We start from the raw sequence: 22,823 nt of genomic DNA, 5'->3' as shown, positions 1-22,823 counted from the left end.
GTGGACCAGAATGGAACCCAGGTCCATTCTGGTGTTGGAGGTCCAACTGAGGACCCAGGGGGTCCAATACTGGCCCACAAGAAAGTCACTTATCCCTCCAGTCTGTTTCCTCATCTGGGGCTAACAGCAGCTCAAGGATTAGATGAACTGACATCATACCCATGATTGGCACAGGAAGGTCGTGGGGCTGAAGGGCACGGGCACTGTCGGTGGCACACACAAACCACTGAGCACTGAGTGTTCTCGATGACCCCCTTCCTGGGCCAGGTGCCAGCCCCCTGGCGGTCACGCTTCCCAAACAGGCATCCCTTTGGGATTCTGGCCACACATGGGCCAGGCCAGTCTGAAGTGATGGCCAAGACCCAGAGTTTAAAATGCTGGACAAAGGAAAGTCCTGTTCTTGCTAGCGGGTGGTGGCGGGTCTGGGCATGGGCTCTAACCTCACCCAGGCCTGGATGAAATCCTGGCCGGCTCACAAGCCACATGGCCTTAGCCAAGTCCCTGCACCTCTCTCTGCCTCAGTTTCTTCAATGGGTCATGAGAAGGAAGAAGGTTTAGTGGGTGACAAGTGCATGGTTCAACCTCTGGCTTTCAGAGCCCAGGCAACAGGAGCACTTGCTATTTACAGGAACATCAGCTCTCTCCCGCAAGGACAGCCAGTGGTGGTCTGCAGGGGACCTGCTGGAAGGCCAGGGAAGAAAGGGGATGACAGATTTGCCGATCACGTTTTAGTCCCACCAGGGCAGATTCCCAGGGAAGCTCGACTTTCCCCACTGGGATTTTGTTTATACAGAAGTGAGGTTCAAATCCAGCCCTTGACCTAGGCAAGTGCCTCCCATCCCTTGACGTCTCTGTCTCTCTATCTGCCAAGCAGGAGGAACGATGCCTGCCAATGCCCTGGGCTGCTAGGAGGACCACAGGATGGAGGACACAGTCCAGCCCAGTGATGGACTACAAGGAGGGTCCTTATTCTGTTCTGTCTACTGCCAGCCCTGTTTGAGCCAGCATCTGCCCAGAGCATGGCCCAGGGCCCACCCCAGAAGGCATTCAGGGCCTCCCCAGGGGCTTCCCAGCTGAGGCTGTCAGGGAAGTCCTAGGATGCCCCTTCTTCTCCCTTGAATCTGGGGTCTCATTCATTCTTTCAGAAAGAGGGGTTCCCTCAGTCCAGCGACATGGTGAGATTCTCAGGGGAGTCACCCTTCACCTGCCCATCAACAGACAGAACCCATCCTCTGGGGCCCTGGAAAGGCCTAAAAGGCTGGACCCCCATGGTGGGTTTCCTCTTCCTGTTGCCACAGCACCCAGTACCAGGCTGGCAGGTCCAGGAACCCCTGCATATTTTCTGGAAGAATGAATGGGCAGTGAAGCCAGCAGTGGTGCGTAACTGGCTTAGATCAAAGAACATGGTGGCTGACGCTGGTACACATTCTATAAGGTGGGTGGTGTTAGCCCCATCTCACAGATGAGGAAACAGAGGCTCAGAGGCATGAATTTACTTGCCCAGTATTAGAAAGTGGTAGAGCTGTACTCAGAACAGCCTCTGGGCTCCAGAACCCATGCACCAGCCCACAGTGCTGCCTGGGGATCCAGGCAGGGCGGAGAAAGCAGCCCGTCTGAGGCCATCCAGACTAGAGCTTTCAAGCCTGGCCGCAGGCCCCGCCCCGGAGATCTGATTTAACTTGTTTGGGGTGGGTTATCTTTTTTCTTTCTTTTCTTTTTTTGAGACAGAGTCTCACTTTGTAACCCAGGCTGGAGTGCAGTGGTGTAATCTCTGATCACTGTAGCTTCGACCTCCTGGGCTCAAGCGATCCTCCCACCTCAACCCTCCCAGTAGCTGGGACTGCAAGCGCCCACCACCACACCCAGCTAATTTTTTATATTTTTTGTAGAGACAGGGTTTTGCCATGTTGCCCAGGCTGGTCTCAAACTCCTGAGCTCAAGTGCTCCTCTTGCCTCAGCCTCCCAAAGTGCTGGGATTACAGGTGTGAGCCACTGTACTGGGCTGGGCTATCTTTCAAAGCTGCCTCAGATCTCATCCGGGGCCATGGCTGAAATCCCTTGGCCAGCCTAATATCCACTCTTCAATGGGGGAAATTGGCTCAGAGAAGAGGAAGGGGACCTGCCCAAGGTCACCTCTGGTGTTGGGGGAGCCTGGGCCCTAGAGCCCGGTCCCCTGACTACTCCATCCTACGTTTTGAACTCTTATAAACAGAGCAGAGCACCATCACCTGGTGGAGCAGCCCAGGGGGCCCAGATGGCGGCGGGCGAGATGAGGCAGACAGGCGGGAGGAGCCAGCACAGCACGCAGCCAGATGACACACAGGCCCAGCAATTCCTGACTCATGGCCACCCAGCCCGTGACTCCACCCACCGCCAATGCCCCCACCCTGGCTCACATCCCGCAGCCCACTGCAGCCTCCAGAGTCCACTCCCATTCAGAGCTAGAAAGCCATGGAGGGAGGGAGAAGCAGTGGGGCCCACCCGGGCCTGAGTGGCAAACCCAGACAACCCCACGCCGGTGGGACTCAGGGGCACCAGAGGAAGAAGGAGGGGTGGTGGTGCCAGCCTCAGTGCTGGCTCTGAGCAGCGCCTCTCCAGCCTTGCGGACAGGCACCCAGCTACAGGAGGAAAACTGAGGCCTCCCAAGCCCAGCTGGTGCTGACACCCACTTGGGCCAACTTTCTTTGCCCCGTGACCCCTCTTGAATCAGGGCTCCAACACCGGATGAGTGTGCCAGGCTTCTCTGCTGCCGGTTCCTCTCCCCATGAACTCACTACTCCTCCTCTAAGAACTTTCAGTGGCTCCCCACTGCCTACGAAATCTAGTCCTAATCCTGACCTGTAATGTTTCCCTCGCAGGGAAAAGGCTGATTCAAAGGGAAGGGCCGCAGGGGACCCAGCACTGTGTCCCCAAATCTTAAGGACTTCTCACAGCACCCTAAGACACTGGCTCTGAAAGGTCCACTTGCCAGAAGCAGACACTGAGGCTCAGAGCAGCAATGTGTCCAAGGCCACCAGAGTCTGAGCTGTGGCCACCCCATGGCAGGGGCTTGGCTGCTCAGGTGCCTGGTCTTCCCTGCTGCTGACAAGCTTTCAGCTCGCCCAGGAGCTCAAGGTGGCCCCCGGATCTGTCTTAACCCATCCAATGTCACAACGACTCTGGTCTTTCCCCGTGGTGCCCTGACCCCTCTGCTTGGCCCCCTTTAAGACACAGTTGATCCCCTAAGCTGCTACCCCTGCTGATACTGAGGTGGGCTTGGGCTTACTTGGGGAGGTGGGTCATGGGTCAGAGAGAACCCACCAGGAGGGAGGAAGAGGACGGGGTTGGCAGGGTGGTGGGAGAGCCTGCCCCTCAGCACAGCCCCATCCCTGCTTCTGGCCCAGCTCCCTGAGCAGAGCTGAGAGATGGAGGCATGCTCCGTCGCCCGGCTTCTGGGAGATGAGAGAAGGGGCTCCTTTCCAGGCAGACAGGGGTGGATGGGGAGGTTTTGTGTTATCACCCCCCAAGCCTGGCTGCCTTCACAGGGCACACATTCAACCCACCCCAAACCCTTTATCCCATGGGATGCTCATTGCTGGGCAGAGTGTCTGCCTCTCCCTGTATTTCTACAGATGAGACCCAGAGTGGCTGAGTGACTTGCCCAGGTGCACAAGCAGGTTGGTGGAGGATCCCAGACCAAGAGCCCCAGCCTCCTGGCTCCCAGGCCTAGTCCCACTGTGAGGTTTCTCCTGCTAGGTCCCCAAGGGTTACAGGCTGTGTCTGAGAGGAGAAAAGTCATTAGCATGTGTGGGGGGTGCGGGATGGGCGTGGGCCCAGAGCTGCCACCACGGGGAGGCCCAGGGAGGGGGTCAGCGCAGGTCAGAGGCAGGGCGGCCCGAGGTCAGGCTTCCTTTCTCAAGAGGGCACGATTCCTGGCAGCAGCTCTCATGGGAAATAGGAGAAGTGCCACCCTGTAGAGAATACGGGGTGGGGCAAAGGTGGTGTCTGGGCAGGGCTTCCTGTTGGGTGGGCGGGTGGCCACTCGCCGAGGCCTAGTGACCTGCACGGCTGCAGGTCCGGGGCCAGGCCAGGGTTGGGTTTCGCCTCATCCCTGGCTCAGGCCCAGGCCACCCTGAGCCCCATCCTCCAGGCCCGCCCTGGCTTCCTGTCCCACTGGCCCCACCCAGCCCAGGGGAGAGGGAGGGCCGAGGAAGCCTCCTCAGAAGCACCAATGCTTTCTGGGGGCTGGAGTGGGCAGGCCATGCTGGCCTGCTTAGTGGCCTTTGGCCTTTTACCTCTAGGCCTCCCACCGTTCATTTTCCAGTGTGAGGCCTCGACAAAAGTGCTGCTGGGTTTTCTTCCCAGGAGGGCACACTTCAGACACAGCTGAGCGGGGGCCCCTGATTGAATCCCTGCCTTTCCATGTCAGCAGACAGCAGTGTCCCCTGGGAGAAGTCATGCCCAAGAGACCAGGATGAGAGGAAGAGTGAACCAAGGCCAAGTTCAGCCTTCGAATGCAGAACTTCCTGGAGGTCGAGCTCTTGCAGAAGGCGTGCCACCCCACGGGGCCACGCAGCCCCACATGAGGACAATGTGATGTCAACCACAGGCACAGCGCCTAGAGAAAGACCCCTTCACCCCACCCTGACTTGGCATGCCTGAACGCTTGAAGTGTCTGGAGGAGTCTGGGTGGGAGGGGAGCTTGGCCCAGGGGCTGCAAGGCTACCCATGGCCTCCAGGTGAATCCAGCCCATTCCCTGTGGCCTCAGGAACTGGAGGCTCACCTGTCCACAGGTTGGGGGTATGGTGGGAGTGCAGAGGTTGGCAGCCCTACCCAGTGAGGGCAGAGATCTGAACAGAGGCCCTCAGCCCTCTCCAGTCCCCTCTCCTGCCCATTCATGCTCTCCCAGGGCAGAGGGACTCAGAAAGCAAATAGGCCAGAGAGCAAGGAGGACTCTTCCAGCTGGCCGACGGCCCACCAGGGACAAAAGCCTCTTGGCTTAGTGCTGGGGATGAACACAGATGGGAGGGGGTGTGGGCCTGCCTGGGGCCCAGCCTTGCTCGAGATTACCCCAGGGACAGGGACAGAGACAGGGACAGAGCAGGGATCCAGGTCTCCTGCCTGTACCAAAGGCAGCCCAAGGGCCTCCTCATGAAGGCAAACTCACAGCAGTCCCTCCTGGCTCTGGGAGCTCCTGAGTGGTGAGAAGGTGGGTCAGCCCAGCTTAGGCAGGAACTGACTTTAGCCACACCCTGGCTGCCAGCGCAGGCCACTGATGACTTGTCCAGATTACCCCAATCAAACAGGCCCTGGCGGGGCCATGTACAGACCCAGCTTGATGCTCTGCCTGCAGGGAGGAAAGCCCAGGAGGGACTCAATCGGAAACTGCCAAGGGCCTAAAGTCTGTGGCCCTAAGACAAGCAGGGTGGAAGACAGAAGTCAGCGTCAGCCTGGTGGGAGGCCAGGACCCCATGTCCCAGGAGGAGCTACAAGATGGCAGTAGTAAGCCTCATGACCCCAGAGATACGCAAGCTGAGGCTGGGGACGTACAGGCCTAGGCAGCATTCTGGGATGCTGACCCAGCAGCTTTATAAAAACCCCGGCCCAGAATCCACATTCAGTTGTAGGTGGCATGATGGCGGATCTGCGTCACCCTCAGCCCTGGCCACCCAGCTCCACCCCTTTTCTGGACAGGCGTTTCCTAGAACAGCCTGAGCACACGAGCCTGTGGGACTCTTCCAGATTGAATACCCTAGTTCTCATCACAACAGAGACAAGCTCTGTGTGGCCTTGATGCTGGCTCTCTACACCCCCTTGTCTCAGGCACCTGGTGGGCTCTGCCGTTGGCCTATCCTGGGGAAGTACGCCTAAGCTTCCTCAGAACCCAGGGGAGCCTGTGGGGTCAGCCATGCCCTGCCCCCTAGCCAAGAGCCAGCTCTCTCCTAGGCCTTACCTGGGCCTGGCCCTGGGCCCACCCTGGAATGTTGCTGGATTCCAGTTCGGCCGTGATCATGCAGGGTGAGGGATGTATCTTTTGTGGAGCGTGGGCCCCATACAGACTTGGCTGCCAGGAAATGTTTGTCAAAGGAAGGAAAGAGGGAAGAAGCAGGGAGGAGGGGGACAAACAGACACATGAACGCAGGTGGGCTCTCAGAAGCATGGCCCCAAAAAGCCACCACAGCCCTCCTCCTCCAGGCCCCCAGGGATGGTGTCATCTATGCAAGACACAGTATGCGGGCTGACAAACCTCGATGAAGGCCTGGGGAGGCCCCACTCTGCAGCTGCCACTTCCCCTGGTGCTCTGCTCCCCATGTGGGCTAGGAGAAGGCCCCCAGGTGTCCGAGCCCAGGGCCTCTGTGTTCTGCCCACATGCACACATTTGCTCTGGAAGCCCAGGGTCTGGCTCACACCTCCCTAGAGGAAGGGGACACTCTCCCTGGCTAGAAACACCTGCTTGGTCCATGAGAGGCTCGGCGGTGCCTCTCACTGCTCTTCCTGAGCCCTGCAACAATGTAGGGGTTGCATCCTCCTGGAATGGCAGTGGGGTGGGAAATGGCCAGCTCATGACAAGATCACAGGGGTTCTGCAATGAAAGGTGATGCTGCCCATCCAATGGGAAGAAAATATGTCACAGAGGCGAGGGTTTGACGAAGTTTCCAGAAGGTCTGTGTTCTGACAACCTCTATCCCTGCCTAGCCCAGGTCCTGGCACACAGTAGGTGCTAATAATTCAGTGGTCTGATGGATGCACACGGGAGGCCTGGCTTCCACACTCCTGCCACGGAGGCCAGGGCTCTAAAGCACACTCCAGGGGCCATACACACGGTGGTTGTGCCCATGTGTGCCCCTTTCTCTGGTGAGGACTCTGTCTTTCTTGGCTCCCCCTGGTCAGAAGGTGCCCACCCTCTCCATTTAGGGCTGAGAGGGTTCTCTGTTATCAAGCTCTGTGCCTTTTCTTGACAGATGGGTTGGGGCAGGGAGGTCAGTTGTCCAGGGAGGGCAGAGGATCAGAGCAAGGCCATTCCCCAGCCCAGGCCTCCCCATACCAGATTCTGAGGCCCAAGAGCTCTAGGACCCAGCTCGGGGCTCCCTGATGCCCATGGCGATCCTCGCTGCCACCACCCACACCAATGTGGCCCTTCTCCCTGGCTCTGTGTCACGGCCTCCTGGCTGCAGCTGGCCTGAACTGCTTACTTGGACAAATAGCGAGAGAAACCAGCCACGTGATGGCTAAGGTTTCCTTGACCAGGGACAGGGATACACACACACACACACACACGTACACTACACACACGCACAGCCACTTGTGGGTCAGGTAGTCATGTGGCCCAGGCTTCTGTGTCTCTGAAGGACAAGTGACCGGCTGCCCTTCTTCACCCAGAAGAATGCCCTCCCCAAGCACTTGTTTTCTGCTTCCTGGATGTGCCAGGGGCTTGCTGGGTGGGAAGCCCAGCAGAGTCGGGGAGGAAGCGGGAGCAGAGGGAGGGGGCAGAGCACCCGCCCAGCCCCAGCCCTGCCTGTGTCTGGTGTTTTCCTTCCACCCTCCCCACCCAGAGGGCAGATGTCTGCTGGGAAACTGTGGCCGCCCAGCCGTTCCCTGACTACAGGGACAATCCCCAAACCCAGGGAGAATCCCAAAGCCCAACGTTGGGGCCACACAGGAGGGGAGCCAAGGCTCAGAGAGAAGTCCCTGTGATAAATGGCAGAGCTGCCAACATGCTGCACCTGGACCAGTGGTTTTGTAGCTAGAGTTCATGGTATATTATAGCCTTTGGGGCATCTAGGGGGTGAGGGAGGGTAGAAGAAGGGGGTGTCTAGTCCAACTCAGCAGGAGCGGCTCTGCCTTTGGTCTGTTGGTTGGGAAAGGCCTGTGGGCCAGAGTCTTGAGCACTTTTCCAGCATTGGGGATCTGTGTCTCCGCTACTACCCTAGGGTGGCAGGCTTGTCCTCACAGCCTGAGATGGGCCCACTAAGACAGAAGGAGGCCACATCTCTTGACAGGCAGAGCTGAGACCCTGCTCTAGGGGAGGAAGGCTGAGGGGTGGAGAGTGGGGAGCGGGAAATGCCAGCTCTATGGGGGTCTGCAGCCCGCTCCCACCCTTCCCTGGCCTCAGTCCTGACCCCCAGGACTCCAGAAACTCACTGCAGATGCATCTCAGGAAGGCTGCAAAAAATGAAAGGCATGGCCAAGAGTTCCCAAATAAAAGCTAATTCCTGGGCTGGGTGTGGCAGCTCACATCTATAATCCCAGCACATTGAGAGGCTGGGATGGGAGGACTGCTTAAGCCCAGGAGTTTGAGACCAGCCTGGGCAACATAGTGAGACCTTGTCTCTAATAAAAATTTTAAAAATTAGCCAGGCATGCTGGAATGCACCTATAGTCCCAGGTATTCAGAAGGCTGAGGTGGGAGGGTCAGTTGAGCCTGGGAGGTCAAGGCTGCAGTGAGCCACTGCACTCCACCCTGGGTGACAAAGCAAGACCTTGTCTCTTAAGAAAGTAAAAAGGCTAATTCTGGCCAAGCCCCTCCCTCCGCTAAAGCCGTTCACATAGGTTATCTCACTGACTTCTTACAATAACTCCATGACTCTGTGTTCTTCACCAATCCCCCACCCCACTGTCTCAGGGCTGCAGAATGAAGCCTCGGGAAGGGCTTTACTGTGGAGGCAGGTAAAATTATCACCCCATTTTATGGATGCAGCACAGAAATCAATGTGAACTAACTGGAAGGTCACACAGTTAACAAGGGGTGGGGTGGGATTTGAACCCGGAGACCCCAACCCTAGACTCTGTGTTCTTCACCAATCCCCCACCCCAACAACTCAGGGCTGCACAGGGCTCCTCTGGTGGCCCCAGCCCCCAGCCCAGCACACCTCGCAGGCTCTGTCGCGCGGGCACTCCGGAATGCAGCTTCGGGAAAGGCTCTACTGTGGAGGAGGAGGGAGAGAAGACCTCAGGAGAGGAAGAGCACTGGGATGGAAATGTGAGCAGAGGAGGCAGGAGAGAGTCTTGTCAGTGGAGAAAGACACAGAAAGGGAGGAAGAGTGAGAGGCAAGGCCATGAGTGGAATAGAGAGAAGAAAGGAAGCTACAGAAAGAAGATACAGAGAAGGAAGACACAGACAGAGGGGGAGGGGGAAAGAGGGCAGGAAGGAGGGAGGAGGGGAGACAGAGAAGAAGAAAACAGAAGGGGAAGAAGGTGCAGCTGGGCAAGAGGAAGAAAGAAGGAAGGTGGAGGGCAGGAGATAGATGGAGGGATGGCGAGGAGGTGGGAAATGAGCCACCAAGAAGCCGAAGGGGATGAAGAAGCCAGGAGCCACGGAGACAGACACACAGCAGAGAGGAGGTCAGGGCCTTGGAAAACTGAGAGGCAGACGGAAAGCAAGCCCGCCCACCGAACATTGAATACCTAACAGGAGATGACAAATCAAATGGGAATTACTGCGGTAAAAACATAATTAGAAACTTGATTGAAGTTAAACAGAATTTACATAACACTGCAAATTAACTTTACACGGAAACTATTCACTGGGAAGGCAATGAAAAGGCATTTCATTAGTAATCTATATTTAAACAATAGGCACAATGGAGCCTTCTGATGAGGAACTTGGTGCCTTCCACCGGAGCCGGTGCCAAAGACTGCAGGAAGACCAAGCACAGTGGGTGCTCCAGGCAGAAATGGGCAGGGACCAGGGGGATCCCTGTGCCTGCTTGTGGGGTGGGGTGGGGACACAAACAGGCCAGGTGAGCTTCTGGTGCCAGTGCTGTCCTTGACTTGCTGCGTGGCCCTAGGCAAGTGTCTTACCTTCTCTGGGCCTCGGTTTCCTCACCTGCAAAATGGGGCCAGTGGACAGGCAGTCTATAAGCCTGGATAGTCTAAGACAGTCTGGGAGATAGTAGAGGATTATAAGAGCATGGGTTCTGGAGTCAGACGGATGCAGTTCCTGCCCCTTGTGAGCTATGGCATCATGCAAGAATTTTCCTCTCTAACCCTGTTTTACCCATCAGTTCAATGGAGGTAAGTCCAGTCCAGTCCCGCCTGACGTCACCAAAGCAGTACAAGGATTTAGGGAGAGAATGGATAGGGACAGGCTTAAAGAAAAGTGAGTCTAAAGGCACGGGATTACTCGTCCCCTCCGCCGGGCACACTAATGAGATTACCCGAAGCCTCCTGCCACCGCTCTGCCACAGAGCCATGCATCATCAGAGCAGCTGCTGCTGCTGCCCTAGTCCCCGATGCAGAGTTGGAGGGGCATCTCCCCCTGACTTTCCTGAGGGAGAGGAGGTCCACAAGTCCCTGCCTGGCTCCATTCAATTCTCAGCCTGGAAAAGTCTCCTGAGCCTCCTCTCACGTCCTGGCCATGTCAGACTGCACTCACTCTGCAGACGGGCTGGACTGTGCTCCCGAGTCTCCTTTGCCTGGACACACTCTTCTCTCCACCCCCACCCCCCAGCCCCTATCACACCTTGCACACCTGCCCGGCCTCTGGCCTTGTTCAGGGCAGCTATACTGTGTGCAGCCGTTCCTGACCAAGTCAAGGCCGTTCTCTCTGCTGGGCACCTGCAGTGCTCACTGTTATGATGGAAGGTGTGGGTTCTTTACCTGTCCCCCCACCACCCCATCTGGACTGCCAGTTCTCAGCGCAGAAACCCTCCACTGTCATCTCTGCACACCCTGACTCGAGCCCTGCATTTGGCACAACACAGGTGCTTAGGAAACACTGGTTGACCTCAGAGTGGTCAAGGGAGGCTTTCTGGAGAAGGTGGGACTAGAGCTGCACGCTGAAGGGGAAGAGCATCTGACAAGACCCACAACTCTGCTGTGGAGAGAGGGGTGAGTGGGCCCGGGGTCAAACCTCAGCCAGAGCAGAGGGATAGCTCAGAAGCTCCTGGGTCTGTTTCCAGAGTCTCGGGGTGCCCTCTCCTGTGAACTGCAGTACAGGGCAGCTGCAACGCCCCAAGACATACTACTGGTGGGTGGCAAAGCTGGAATTCTAAGTCAGGCTCAGGCTCCTGAGCACCAAAAATGTAATTCAGGAGCCAAGGGAGAGATGGAGCGGTGGGGAGCTCCTGGAAGGTCAGGAGCTCACTTGTTCCTCGGGATCCTACCCAGCCCGGGGCCTGGCCTGGAGGGGGCACTGCTGATGTTTGCAGTAGAGGCTGAGAAAGAGAGAGACAGAGATGGAGAAAGAATGAAGTGACACAACACTGACACGCACGTATATGATTGCCCACCAAAGGCAGAGAGCTCCCCTAACTGGGAGCAGGTGCTCTGACACTCACTCGCGGCCTGGGAAGGTTCACGTCTTTTAGGATAAAGGATCCACACCATGCTCAGGTGCTCAATAGGGAGCTGCTCGGTGCCTCTTCCCCATGGGCAGCATGTGACCTGCCACCTGGAGCCCTGCGTTTTTGGACAAGGGGGAGGAGCCCCAGAAAGCAGGAGGGAGGTCCATAGTGCTAGCTGAAGAAAGTGCGAAAGTGGACAGACATCAGGGCAAGATGCTCGGCCAGGGTCAGGGAGTGCCGGCCAGGGTGATGGGGAGGGCCCAGGCATGCGCTTGCCCACAGCCCCTAGCCCCTGTGTGGCCAAGTGTGGGCAGGAAGGCGGTGTGGTCTCTCCTCTCTCTCCATTAGCCCTCTCCAAATATGGCTGGTTTATTGAGGCCTCTGAGCCTTTGTGTAGGCTGTTCCCACTGCAGCATACAGAGTCCTTTCCATGCACTGCCCAGCAGAGTCTTGCTTGTCCACTCAGAGCCTGCTTTCTGTTCCCCTCCCTGGCTGCACCTTCTCCAGCTCCTCTGCAGACCCCTTACCCACTCACTCCCCTAAACGGCTGGGTGCCCCGTGACTCACACTCAGGCTCCTGACCCTCTCAAGCGCCACACACTCTCGAGTGATCTCATCTGCCTCACGACTTGCAACACCATCAATCCACGACAACTCCCAAATTTATATCTCTAGTCTGGGACCTCTCTCTGCCTTCCAGACTCATATTTCCAGCTGCCCCCTCAATCTTTCCACTTGAACGTCTCAAAGGCATCTCAAACTCAATGTGTCTGAAACAGAACTCCTCAGCTTCACGCAGCCCTCCCCGGCCATTGTCCCTGGCTGAGCAAATAACCACCTCCCTTCTACCACTGGTTCCTGTCCCAAACCCAAGGGCCTTCCCTGACTGTCTCCGTCTTTTTAAATCCTCCACCTCTAATCCACTAGCGAGCCTGCCTGCTGGGTCTCTGAAATATATTCAGCCTTTGATGGCTTCCCACCTCTTCCTCCACTACCCCTTCGTCCCTGTTCCCATCACCTCTACCTGGATGTGGGCAACAGCTTCCCAGCTATCTCTCTGCTCCACGCTTGTCCGCCTACAGGAGTGGGTCCTCCATGATCTCTCTGACTTCGCCCCCTATCCTGACATCCTCCCAGCCACACTGGATTATTTGCATTTCTTTGAACAGGTCAAGTACATCCCTGCAGACTCCCTGGCTGCATTCAGGTATCTTAAATGGCCAACTTAACAGAAGCCTTTCTTGGGTCAGGCAGAGTGGCTCACACCTGTAATCCCAGAACTTTGGGAGGCTGAGGCAGGTGGATCACTTAAGTCCAGGAGTTCGAGACCAGCCTGGGCAACATGGGAAAACCCCATCTCTACTAAAAGTACACTAATTAGCCAGGCATGATGGTGTGTGCCTGTAGTCCCAGCTACTCAGGGGGCTGAGGTGGGAGAATCACTTCAGCTGGGGAGGTCGAGGTTACAGTGACAGAGTGAGACTCTGTCTCAAAAAAAAAGCTTTCCTTGACTAGTGAAAGAGTACTTTATACTGTAGACTCTGTGCTCCTACCTGGCTAAATTTGTCTTCTTAAAACTTAGCGTCACCTGACCTATTCACTTTTTAGGTATTTATCATCCATGCCTCCTCATGAGAGTACAAGCGCCGTAAGGGCAGGGAGTTTTGTCTGCTTTATTCCCTGCTGTATCTCTGAACTTAAAGAGTTCCTGACAGACTTTTTCGGTCAACACCTGGGGAATGAATGCATGAGCAATGCCGCCTCCTCCTCCCCGAATGTCTGCCTGCAGAATCAGCCACGTCCCCTCTCCCTCGTCCCCTGTGTCGTCATGGTCACCACACAGGCTTTGAGCACTGCCTTATGGAACTCAGTCTGGCTCTGGGATCTGAGTCGTACTCCATTGCACACCACACCCTCTCAGGGCAGGGCTAAATTGGCTCTGTCTTCAAAACCCACCCCCGGACAACGAAGTGAGACCCCGTCTCCACAAAAATTTAAAAATCAGCTGGGCGTGGCGGTGCATGCCTGTAGTCCCAGCTACACGGGAGGCTGAGGTGGGAGAATCGCTTCAGCCTGGGAGGTCGAGGCTGCAGTGAATCATGTTCGTGTCACTGCACTCCAACCTAGGTGACAGAATGAGACCCTGCCTCAAAAAACCAAAAACAAAAACAAAAACCCCAGCCCTTAATGCGGGCCTGGCCTGGTGTGAGAGTCCATGAATATTTGATGAGTGAATTAAAGAGTAAATAGATGGGTGGATGGGGGGAATGGGTGGGTAAGTAGTTGGATGGAAGGACGGATAGGTGGTGGAGGGATGAATGGGTGGATGAGTGTGGAAGGACTAAAAGAAAGAGGGATGGATGGAGAGATGGACAGGTAAGTGGCTGGATGATGGATGGATGGATGGATGGGTCTCACAGGCACACAATACAGACTAGTGGTTGCTTGGCCTCAAAAGCAGAACTTCTCTTGAGAGGATGAGTGCAGTACGGTCGAAGTAAAAGCATAGAAGCTGGTATGGCAAATAGGATGAAGCCAAGCTGCTGTGGCGTGGCCAGAGCTAGCTGTGTGATCCCTGGCAGGCACCATTAACTTCCCTGTGCCTTGTTCTCGTGGTCTGAAAATGCAGATAATAATTCTTGCCCAGAGCTGACAGGGAGAACTTTGGAATTTTGAACGCTGCCACAAAGGAGACCACAGCCACATCCCCAGTGAAGCACATCTCCAGCCAGGTCTGCTTTGGAAAATCCTCTCTTCTCAAGCCCCACATGGCACTGTGGACCTCGTAGCCTTAGAATCCAGCATCCACAAAGGCTGGGACCCCTGGCTACAGCCCTAGAATTCCAACTGAGCCAGGCTGCTAAGATGGCTCAACCAAATCAGACACAACTGACTCACAGAATCCTTGAGAACTGAGGTAAGTACAGGACCTGAGCCCAGTGCCCCATTTTGGAGACAGACAAACTGACACCCAGAAGCCTTTTCTGGCAGTATGAGCACCACACAAGGAGTTATAGAGAGGCCCTGCAGCCAGGCCCAGGAAAGGCTGTGAGAAGCAGCTGAAAACCCTCAGCTCTGGTCCAGCCACAGCACTTCTGGGCTGCTAGGGCTTGCCCCTGCCCAGGCTTAGGCAAAGGTGATGGTATGGCCTGGGCATCGGGGGCTGGTGTTACCTTTCGGGGTATGGCAGCTCAGTGAAAAACAGCGGCTCCTCTCCTCACACCCCTTGCAGCATTGGTCCGACGCCAACGGGCCTCCTCCTCTTCCTCCTGGGTACACAGGGGAGAGATGAGACGTGTGTGACAGCAGGCCGGTGTGCCGTCCACTCCCCTCCCACCTCTGTCCCTGCCGCCAAGCTAATCTCAGCGGCCTCTTGGGTCACTTAAGCACACCCCGGGATGCCTGATTTATCAGAGCTGGCTGTGTCTTCCCCGCCCAGCCGCACTCCAACCAGCAAGCCAATTCCTCCTAGTGGATTTGGAAAAATATATAAATATAAGTTTTGTTTCTTCCGGGACTGGGGACTTTGTGTTGTCTTTCTCTTCTTAGTAGGAAAAGCAGAACAGCATCACTTTCCTGTACGGCCCCCAGGCAGGGTGACAGGGAGAAGCTGTCGGGGGTATTTTTAGCCGGGTGTACAAAGCCCTTGCTGTGGCCTCCTCTCTGTGCCGTGCCTGGCTTCGGGGAATTATCTCACACGGCCGGCCGGCAGCCACTTCCAAAGCCACTCTGTGACCCCTGCCTGAATTCTTTCCTCATTATGAATTGCTCACCAGATCCCTGACCAACACTTGGAGCCATTTTATGTGTGTACGCACCTCGGGAAAACCAGCTCACTCCCTTGCCCCTCCTACAAGGTTCAGGGCTGGCTGTTTTGCTTATAACTGGGAGAGGAGGCCCAGATGCAGAGTTTAAAGCAGAAAAGAGTCCTGGTGATGAGTTAGATTGTGCTCCCCAAACTTCAGCTCTTCCTCCACGCTCTTTAGGATTCTTGGTCTGAGCTGAGATCTACCTGTGTGATGACTTAATTTAATGTTCACCTTCCACTCACTTTTTTTTTAAGCTCCAATAAATCTGGCCTTGTCCAAAGCAATCATGCCCTTGAAATAATTGATTTGATAGGCTAGTTATATATTTCTGATACTCTTTAATAAATTGTAACTAGTAAAACAAAAATATATGTCCTGTTGGGTACTATCTAATTCTAGAATCTTGCTGTAGACTACCAGATTTACCTGGGCCAAGCTTTGGCAAACTCCCTACTGTCTATCAACCCTTACGTTGTGCAGAAGAAGAGGGAGAGGCATGGAGGAGGGGCGGGCTGGCTGATGGGGCCCAAGAACTGGTCATTGTATCAGGCCAAGGGATGTAAGGGGTCAGAGCCATGGTGTGCTGCAGCCTTTAGTACTGTCTCTCTTTCTAGCACTGGGCAAGACCATTTTTGGCCCCACACTTGAACTAGGCTGGGAGGATCTAGGTGGGATGGGCACGAAGCATCTTGGGGACGGGGTGTCCCAAAGGAGGGCCAGCCCAAGGCCCAGGGCCCAAAATGGCGTCTTTCCCAGCATTCTCTGAGGCCTCTGGTTCACTCTGCCCCTCCCGTCAGGCTCCTTTTGGCTGGAGTGGGTCCACAGAGGCCAGAAGGCGAATCCCCTCTCTAGGTAGATCTGGAGGCGCAGAACGTTCCCCTGAGCCCTACAACCTATGCTCTTGGCGCTCTGACCCTGTGGGCTCCTGGGGGCCTCGCACTGCCTCTGGGCCTCTGCCTCCCTGTGTGTGCTTTGAGAGGAGGCTGGCAATGGTGGGCACCCCGCAGCACTGGGGCCTCACTGCTGCTCTCTGTCCTTTCCCACTCTGCCCACAGGTTGGAGACCCTGGCTGGGCCCCTGGCCCAGTGCCCGCCGCCTGCCCCTCCCGCTGAGAACAGGATGTGGGTGTCAGGAGGTGAAGGAGAGTGTGGGGGTCGGGATGGGGAGTGGCCTCGGGACGGGACTTCCTGAAGCCAGATCGGTTTACCACAGTCAGTTGGGCCCAGGACCGCACAGCTGTGAGTTATAAATGTCCCTGTCAGAGCCCGGGCCGAGAGGCCCTGCTGCTGGCAGAGGCGCCAGGGCCCACAGCGCCCACCCTGGGAGCACCCCCCAAGCCGAGGGCCCGTCCTCTCAGAGGTCCTCCCCCAGGGTCCAGCCCTCACGACCTCTGGGCTCTCCTGCCTCCTCTCGGAGAGAGATGGGTCTAGTACAGCCTTCCCCTGCTCACCCCTTGCCCTTCCAGGTGCAAATCTTGTGGTCCCAGTTACCGGGAGAGCTCCCAGAGGGCAAGGACAATTCTGGGTCTGCACCCGGCAGGAACCTGAAGCTTGGTACACAGCCAGCCACTCAACGACCACTGTAGGGGTGACTGTTCCAACTCAGCAGCCTGCTTCCCACGGCCCCACCCGCCCCTGCCTGTCCACCAGGGCACATACCGAGGGGGAGTGGGAAGGGAGAGGGGCCTGGCCTGCCACACCTAGTCCGGGTGAGTAGGAGCAGCAGGGCTGGCCACTAAGCCTCTGGGCACAGGGCTCTGTGTCCTGCATATGCAGAGAAGACTCCTTCAGAGACCTTCCCTGAGGTACCCATTTTCCTTTGTCTGCTCCCTCAGAGCTCCCTCCATCTGGGGTGTGAAGTGTAGACTACAGCTCAGAGGCCAACCTGCACATAACACCGCTGTCCATAGGGTGAGAAGACAGGTCCCTGGGACCCCAAGGCTGGGCCATCCTGTCAGGACCACCAAAGTGGGCAGCACAGGGCTGGGCCACAGAAATACAATCACAATAACAGAAACAATCAGGAATGGCTCAGGTTGCAGGGCCTGAGGCTTATACAATTTTGGAGGCCCTGTTTTAAAAATTATTTAAAATTACAAATATATATTTAGAATCAGAAAAGAAATCACAACAAATTCCTAGATTCTTAGGAATCCATGCCCCTTTCTCATGAGGCCCCTGTTTAACAGTTTACCAGAAATACTTACATAGAAATGTTCCTGTTTGCAAACTGCTGCCCCTCCCACCTAGAACACTCTATAGCTCCCAGCAATTCCCAGCCTTCACCAGGGCTGTGCCCAGGAGAGGCCAGGATGCCTAATCTTCATGTGCTTCCCTGTAAGCCTCCCTCTAATCATAATAAGAGTGATGAAATGGATAGTGATATTTAACCTTTAGCTGTACTGTTCTAAGCACTTTATGTAAATTAATCCACTTAATCTTACCACAACCTATGAGGTCAGTACTATACCCATTTTTTACAGATGAGGAAACAGAAGGTTAAGAAACCAGTCCAAGGTCACACAACCAAGATGTGAACCCAGACAGCCTGGCAGGGATGCCATTGCCAGCCCTTCACCACTTCTCTCCACCTCCCTCAAGTGACCAGAAGGGTCTCCTTCCCTGAGAGGCTTCAACAGCAGCAGCAATCTAGGGCTGACTCTGAGTAGGCCCCCTTCTGATGAAATCATTCATTCATTCCACACAGATGCACTGAGCACCCAGCACACCCCAAGATCTCGGCAGGAAACAGGGGCCTCCTGCTTACCTCACCCTGCCCAAGGCAGGGCTGGGGTCCTCGCCACAGACAGAAATGGGCACCGTCTTGACTTCCTGGGACAGGCTGGGGGGTCCCAGAGACGAGCTGGGCCTGCCCCAAGGAGACCCTGGAGGGTGGGGAGAGGGGGAAGGTTTGCCAAAAGTCACATGGCCTGTTGTCCAATTCTCTCATTTTACAGATAAGAAAAGGTGGTCTGGAGACGAGTGACTTCCTGAGGGTCCCCTGAGAGTGGTGACCTACATGAGTTCTGAGACTATCCTTCTGGAGGGGTGGGGCAGATCCTGGAGGACTGGGGTGGCCAAGGCCAGGCCTGGGGGAGGAGGCAGGTGCCTTTTGGCCCCCTAGGAGCAGTGCCTTTGTTTTCTCTCTTTGTTTTCCATCTGCCCTCAGCCCCAGCGGCCTTCCCAGCTTCCCCTGATTGTGTACAGGGCGATAAAGGGGCTGATGAGAGGGAGATCTCTGGCGGCACAGACACAGCGGCGGCGGGTGGGTGGGTGGCCGAGGGGGCCCCTGGAACTGGGCTCACTGCCGGCTGTACTGAGTCTTCCTTTGAGGGACACTTTGCACATGACTCTCAGAACCCTTTCAGCACAACTGTCCCCATCTTATAGAGGAGGAGACTGAAGCTTCGGGAAGCAGCAGCCAGGCCCGGAACCCTGGCCCTTGGACCCCAAAGCCTTGGGGATCTCCAATGGGCCAATGGGCCACGCTGACCCTGACCCTTAGCTCTCTGGCCACCCAGACAACACCTGGCCTCGTCAAAGCTGTTATCCCTTTAACTCGAGAACTGGGCATTTTCAGATTGGCCAGGAAGAAAGAGAGCAGGGGCCAGTCAGTGTCTCACCTATCAGTGCCAGGGGAAACAGGTGCACCGCATGTCCACGTGAAGTGACACACTCACAACTGGTGGCTTGGTGGGAAATGGGGTAATGTCCAACCTCCTGGCCTCCCCCAACAGAGTCCCAGTGAAACTACCTTTAGGAGGACAAATGACTGCTCTCTTGTGGGCTAATTCTGACCAACTGCAGGGCTGGGGAGAGAAGGGCACAATCTGAGGGCACCATCTGCCCAGTCATGGGATGGGGCAGTGGTGGCTGCAGACCTGGCCCACCTTGCCCCAGGTCACTGCTGACCCTGACCTCAACTGCCTGGCCTCCTGACCTGGTCTTCTCAGACCCTCCTCAAGTTATCAAATAACCCACCTTATTAGGTACTGTAAGCCGTGTCCATATTCCATCTTAATTCTTTATGTACTTAAAAATGTATCGACCAGGTGCAGTGGATCATGCCTGTAATCCTAGCACTTTGGAGGCCGAGGCGGGCAGATCACCTGAGGTCAGGAGTTCAAGACCAGCCTGACCAACCTGGTGAAACCACTTCTCTATTAAAAATACAAAATTAGCTGGGTGTGGTGGCGCATGCCTGTAATCCCAGCTACTCGGGAGGCTGAGACAGGAGAATCACTTGAACCCAGGAGGCAGAGGTTGCAGTGAGCCAAGATAGCACCAGTCTGGGCAACAAGAGCGAAACTCCATCTCAAAAAAAAAACTATTTAATTATTTATATCACTTTAAACCAATTACTTTTTTTTACTTAGCCTCATCAAAAGCACTATGATCTGTGAAATCATGGGTTTGATGTATTAATTATATATTTTTCCTTAGTTACATGAACATACATACATAGTGTTAAAATTTGACACCCTCACATGTGTCCGGATAGCCCACAGGGTGCAAGGCCAGTCCTGGGGAAGTCTCGATCCAGGTTGGGAGAAAGCCTAGCTAAGTGCGGTCAGGGTGCCGTGGGGCAAAGCCCAGGGCTGCCCAGGGAAGTAGAAGGAGGTGGAGGTTTTCAGAAGGGTACACAGAGGGTTCAGTTTGGGCCATGGGCTAAGTGTTCCTTTCCTCTGCATGAGTTGGAGTCTGGTCCTCATAGTTCTCCAGCAGCAGATAAAGCCACCTCCCTGCAAATTCCTCCTGACAACAGCATACAACAGTGGGATGGGCACTGGAGTCCAGTCTAGAATAGCAGTCTGACTCTGTCCCTGGTCACTGTTTTGCTGGGAAGTGCTAGGCCTCTCTGGGCCTCAGTTTCTCCATCTATACAGAAGCGGTGAGTGAGCCACAGGTTCCTCCCAGCTCCACCAATCAGACTGCAGCACCTTCCCCCTACCCCGCCCTGAGCCCCAGTGGCATCTGGTGCTCCTGGTGACCCCGGGCTTCAGACAGGCCCTCGAACCCCCCAGGTGGGCCTCCCTTGACCCCTTCCTCCCATATCTGATCAGGGGCCTCAAGTGGTGTCCGGGGTACAAATGGGAGAGAGGGCCATCCTGTGTGACAGCTATAAAATCCGATAATCAGCTAATCACCAGCAAATTAGCACCCCATCTTTACATAGAACAAATATAGTATTTACGTAAAAGTTGTTAGGAGTTTCTCTCTTTTTAATTAGCAGAAATAAATGCAAAATGAATGGTAATTAGGCAGCTGATGGATTCGGTAGTACAATTATGCCTGCGGCAATGCCCCAGTCCTTAAACACTGCATGCTCCGAGGAATCAGAGGAGCCTATTTGTATGATTTATTTATAAAACAAAGTTAACAGAAACAGAGGGGCGAGGTCTGGGCACTGCTGGAGGAGGGGTCTTGGCTGCAGAGGCAAGGCCCTGGGAGGAGAGGGAGCTTCAGTGCCCAAGGAATAAGGGGGAGGGGGGTGCTTAGTGTTGAGCTATGAAAATGCACTACCAAGAACCCCATGTGTCTATTTCAGGCCAGGCATGCGTCGCTAGGAATGGCCTCCCTGGCAGGAAGCAGGCTAGGGCAGTATGAGGGGCTGGGAGCAGCTGTTTTTATACTCTTGTCTGTCTCTTTCTCTTCCCTGGTCCCTACTTCTCTCTTCTTTGCTGGCCCTATACTTTCACTGAGCACTTCTCTGTGCTGTACCCCTGAGGTGCAGAGGGAAGGGAATATTCTTCCTTTCCTCCCGGAACTCCGGAGAAACCAGATCCAGGAATAATGGAGGCCAACACAGTGGAAATAAGTTCCAGACCAGCAGAGCACCCAATGCTGTGAGAGTACAGAGGCAGGAACCCAGAGGAAGCAGTCCTGAGGAAGAGGCACAAATTGGGTTTTGAAGGATGCACAGGAGTTTTCTGAGAAGGTGGGAAGTAGCCAAAGGACCTGCATGTGAAAAGGCAGGGAGGTAGGAAACAGCATCATGTGACTGCAGGAAAAGAGTGTACTAGGGGGTGGGTGCTGGAGAAGCAAGCAGGGTCTTGGATGCTATTCTAAGGGTTTGGACTTGATCCTAGAAGCTGTGGAAAGGTCTGAATCAAGGGAGTGGACAGCCTCTTTCCACTGACAGTTCTTTTCTTAGCTTCCCCTCCCCCACCCCAGAGCCAGCAAGGGGGCCAGGTCGACAGGTCATTAAGAGGCAGCTGGTCCAGCTCATCGGAGCAGGAGGCTAACCTGATTACAGGGACAGGAGGTCTGTCTGCATGGGAGGGAAGGAGGAAGGGAGAAAAAAGGGAAGTGGGGCCTGCTGAGCTACCCCTGAACTCAGGGGTGAGGGGCCAGTCTTCCCTAGAACATAGTCCCTGGCCCTGCCCCCACCCCACTGCCTCGCCAAGCCTGAGGGAGGGGAGAGAACACTAGCTGTGGGGCCTCATCGCCTTCTCCCAGACCCAAACCCCAGCTCACCACTGCTTTGTGCTATGACCTTGAAGAGCCATTTCCAATTCTGGGCCACACATTCTAGTCTCCAAAACAAAGGCTTGAATTAGAATAGGGGAGAGGCAGCAAATTTGGCCCCCAGTCTCATCCCATGTAGTATACTTTTACGGGCATGGGTTGTCCAAACTTTTAGGAATTTAGGTGGGGCAGGCACTCTCCAGAATGCCACAGTCCTCGCTGCTCCCTGCTGCCTCACTCCAGCCCAATACACAGGCTTGTGTGGTATGCTGCAGGCAGCAGCTGAGTGGAGACACCTGCACGAGGACCTGGGCTCAGACAGACAGAAAGCCCGGCCGAAAAGGCTGGTGATCAGAGTAGCTCCCCTGCCATGTATTACCCTTGTAGGAGGAGACATGGGAGCCACTGCTGCACTCAGGACTTGGAGTGGACAAGCAGCCCTTCCCTCTCTCCAGTGACTACCCTGACTCAGTCTGCCGGCCTCTAAAGGGGAACAATATTACCTGCCCACCCAAGCCCCGGGGTCATTAGAAAGCTCAGAGAAGCCCGTGCACGTGGCAGTGATCTGAAAGTCAAAGCCCAGGGTGGTGGTTTAACCGTGACTTTGAACACTGCAGGTTCTGAAGGATTTCACAAAGGGAAGTTTTACACTCCCCAGCGCAGACAGCTCTCAAACCTCCGGAGCCTCCCTTTAAAACAGCAGTGCTCAAAGGTCTTTCAGCAGCCCTGGCAAGGTCTAGAAATGGTGTCTGAGCTGCTATCTGCCATCACTCTCAGGAACGCGCTCTGAACTTGTAAGGGAAGACAAAGATCACACCGCACCACTTCTCTGCTCTGTAAGTTGTGCTCCTGCCTTTGGCCAAAATCAATACAAACCTCCACTATGATTGTTCCACCAGAACAGGGGCCGGGCCCTTGCGATGACATTCCAGCCCTGGCCAGCACAGAGGGTCTCCCTTTATCACATGACTTCAGCCCCAACTCAGGGGGCAGCAGAGTGTGGGGTGGAGGTGGGGTCCTGAATGAGGGGGACAGCACAGGGGAGAAGCAGAGGGGGCCATGCAGAGCTGCTCTAAGTGCCTCTCCAAAGACAAGCCTGGTGCTATTCATCAACTGGTTTTCAGGGCTGTGAGAAATCAATGGCATTTGTGCTGCAAACTCATCATTAGGACAGGAAAAACTCTGCAATGGAATTGATTTGTTTAAATATAATAACACAATTTAACAGAGAACTGTGGAGGTGGGGAAGGGACCGAGGCAAACAAAACAGGCACGACAGCTC

The 22,823-nt window shown here is 55.3% G+C and overlaps 1 protein-coding gene across 8 annotated transcripts in view; it reads right to left on the bottom strand.

Annotated features, from left to right (window-relative positions):
- The window catches only part of ZMIZ1 (zinc finger MIZ-type containing 1), a 248,024-nt gene that overhangs the window by 162,718 nt on the left and 62,483 nt on the right, over window positions 1-22,823 (bottom strand). For all 8 annotated transcript variants that reach the window (XM_034930952.3, XM_034930956.3, XM_034930955.4 and 5 more), the window contains exon 3: window positions 14,439-14,534. The gene's annotated coding sequence lies outside the window, so the exon portion shown is untranslated. The remainder of the gene's footprint in view (window positions 1-14,438; window positions 14,535-22,823) is intronic.

This window comes from Pan paniscus, chromosome 8, assembly GCF_029289425.2.
Source record: "Pan paniscus chromosome 8, NHGRI_mPanPan1-v2.0_pri, whole genome shotgun sequence".
In the NCBI taxonomy this organism is placed as follows: Eukaryota; Metazoa; Chordata; class Mammalia; order Primates; family Hominidae; genus Pan; species Pan paniscus.
This window is presented reverse-complemented; position numbering and strand designations above follow the sequence as displayed.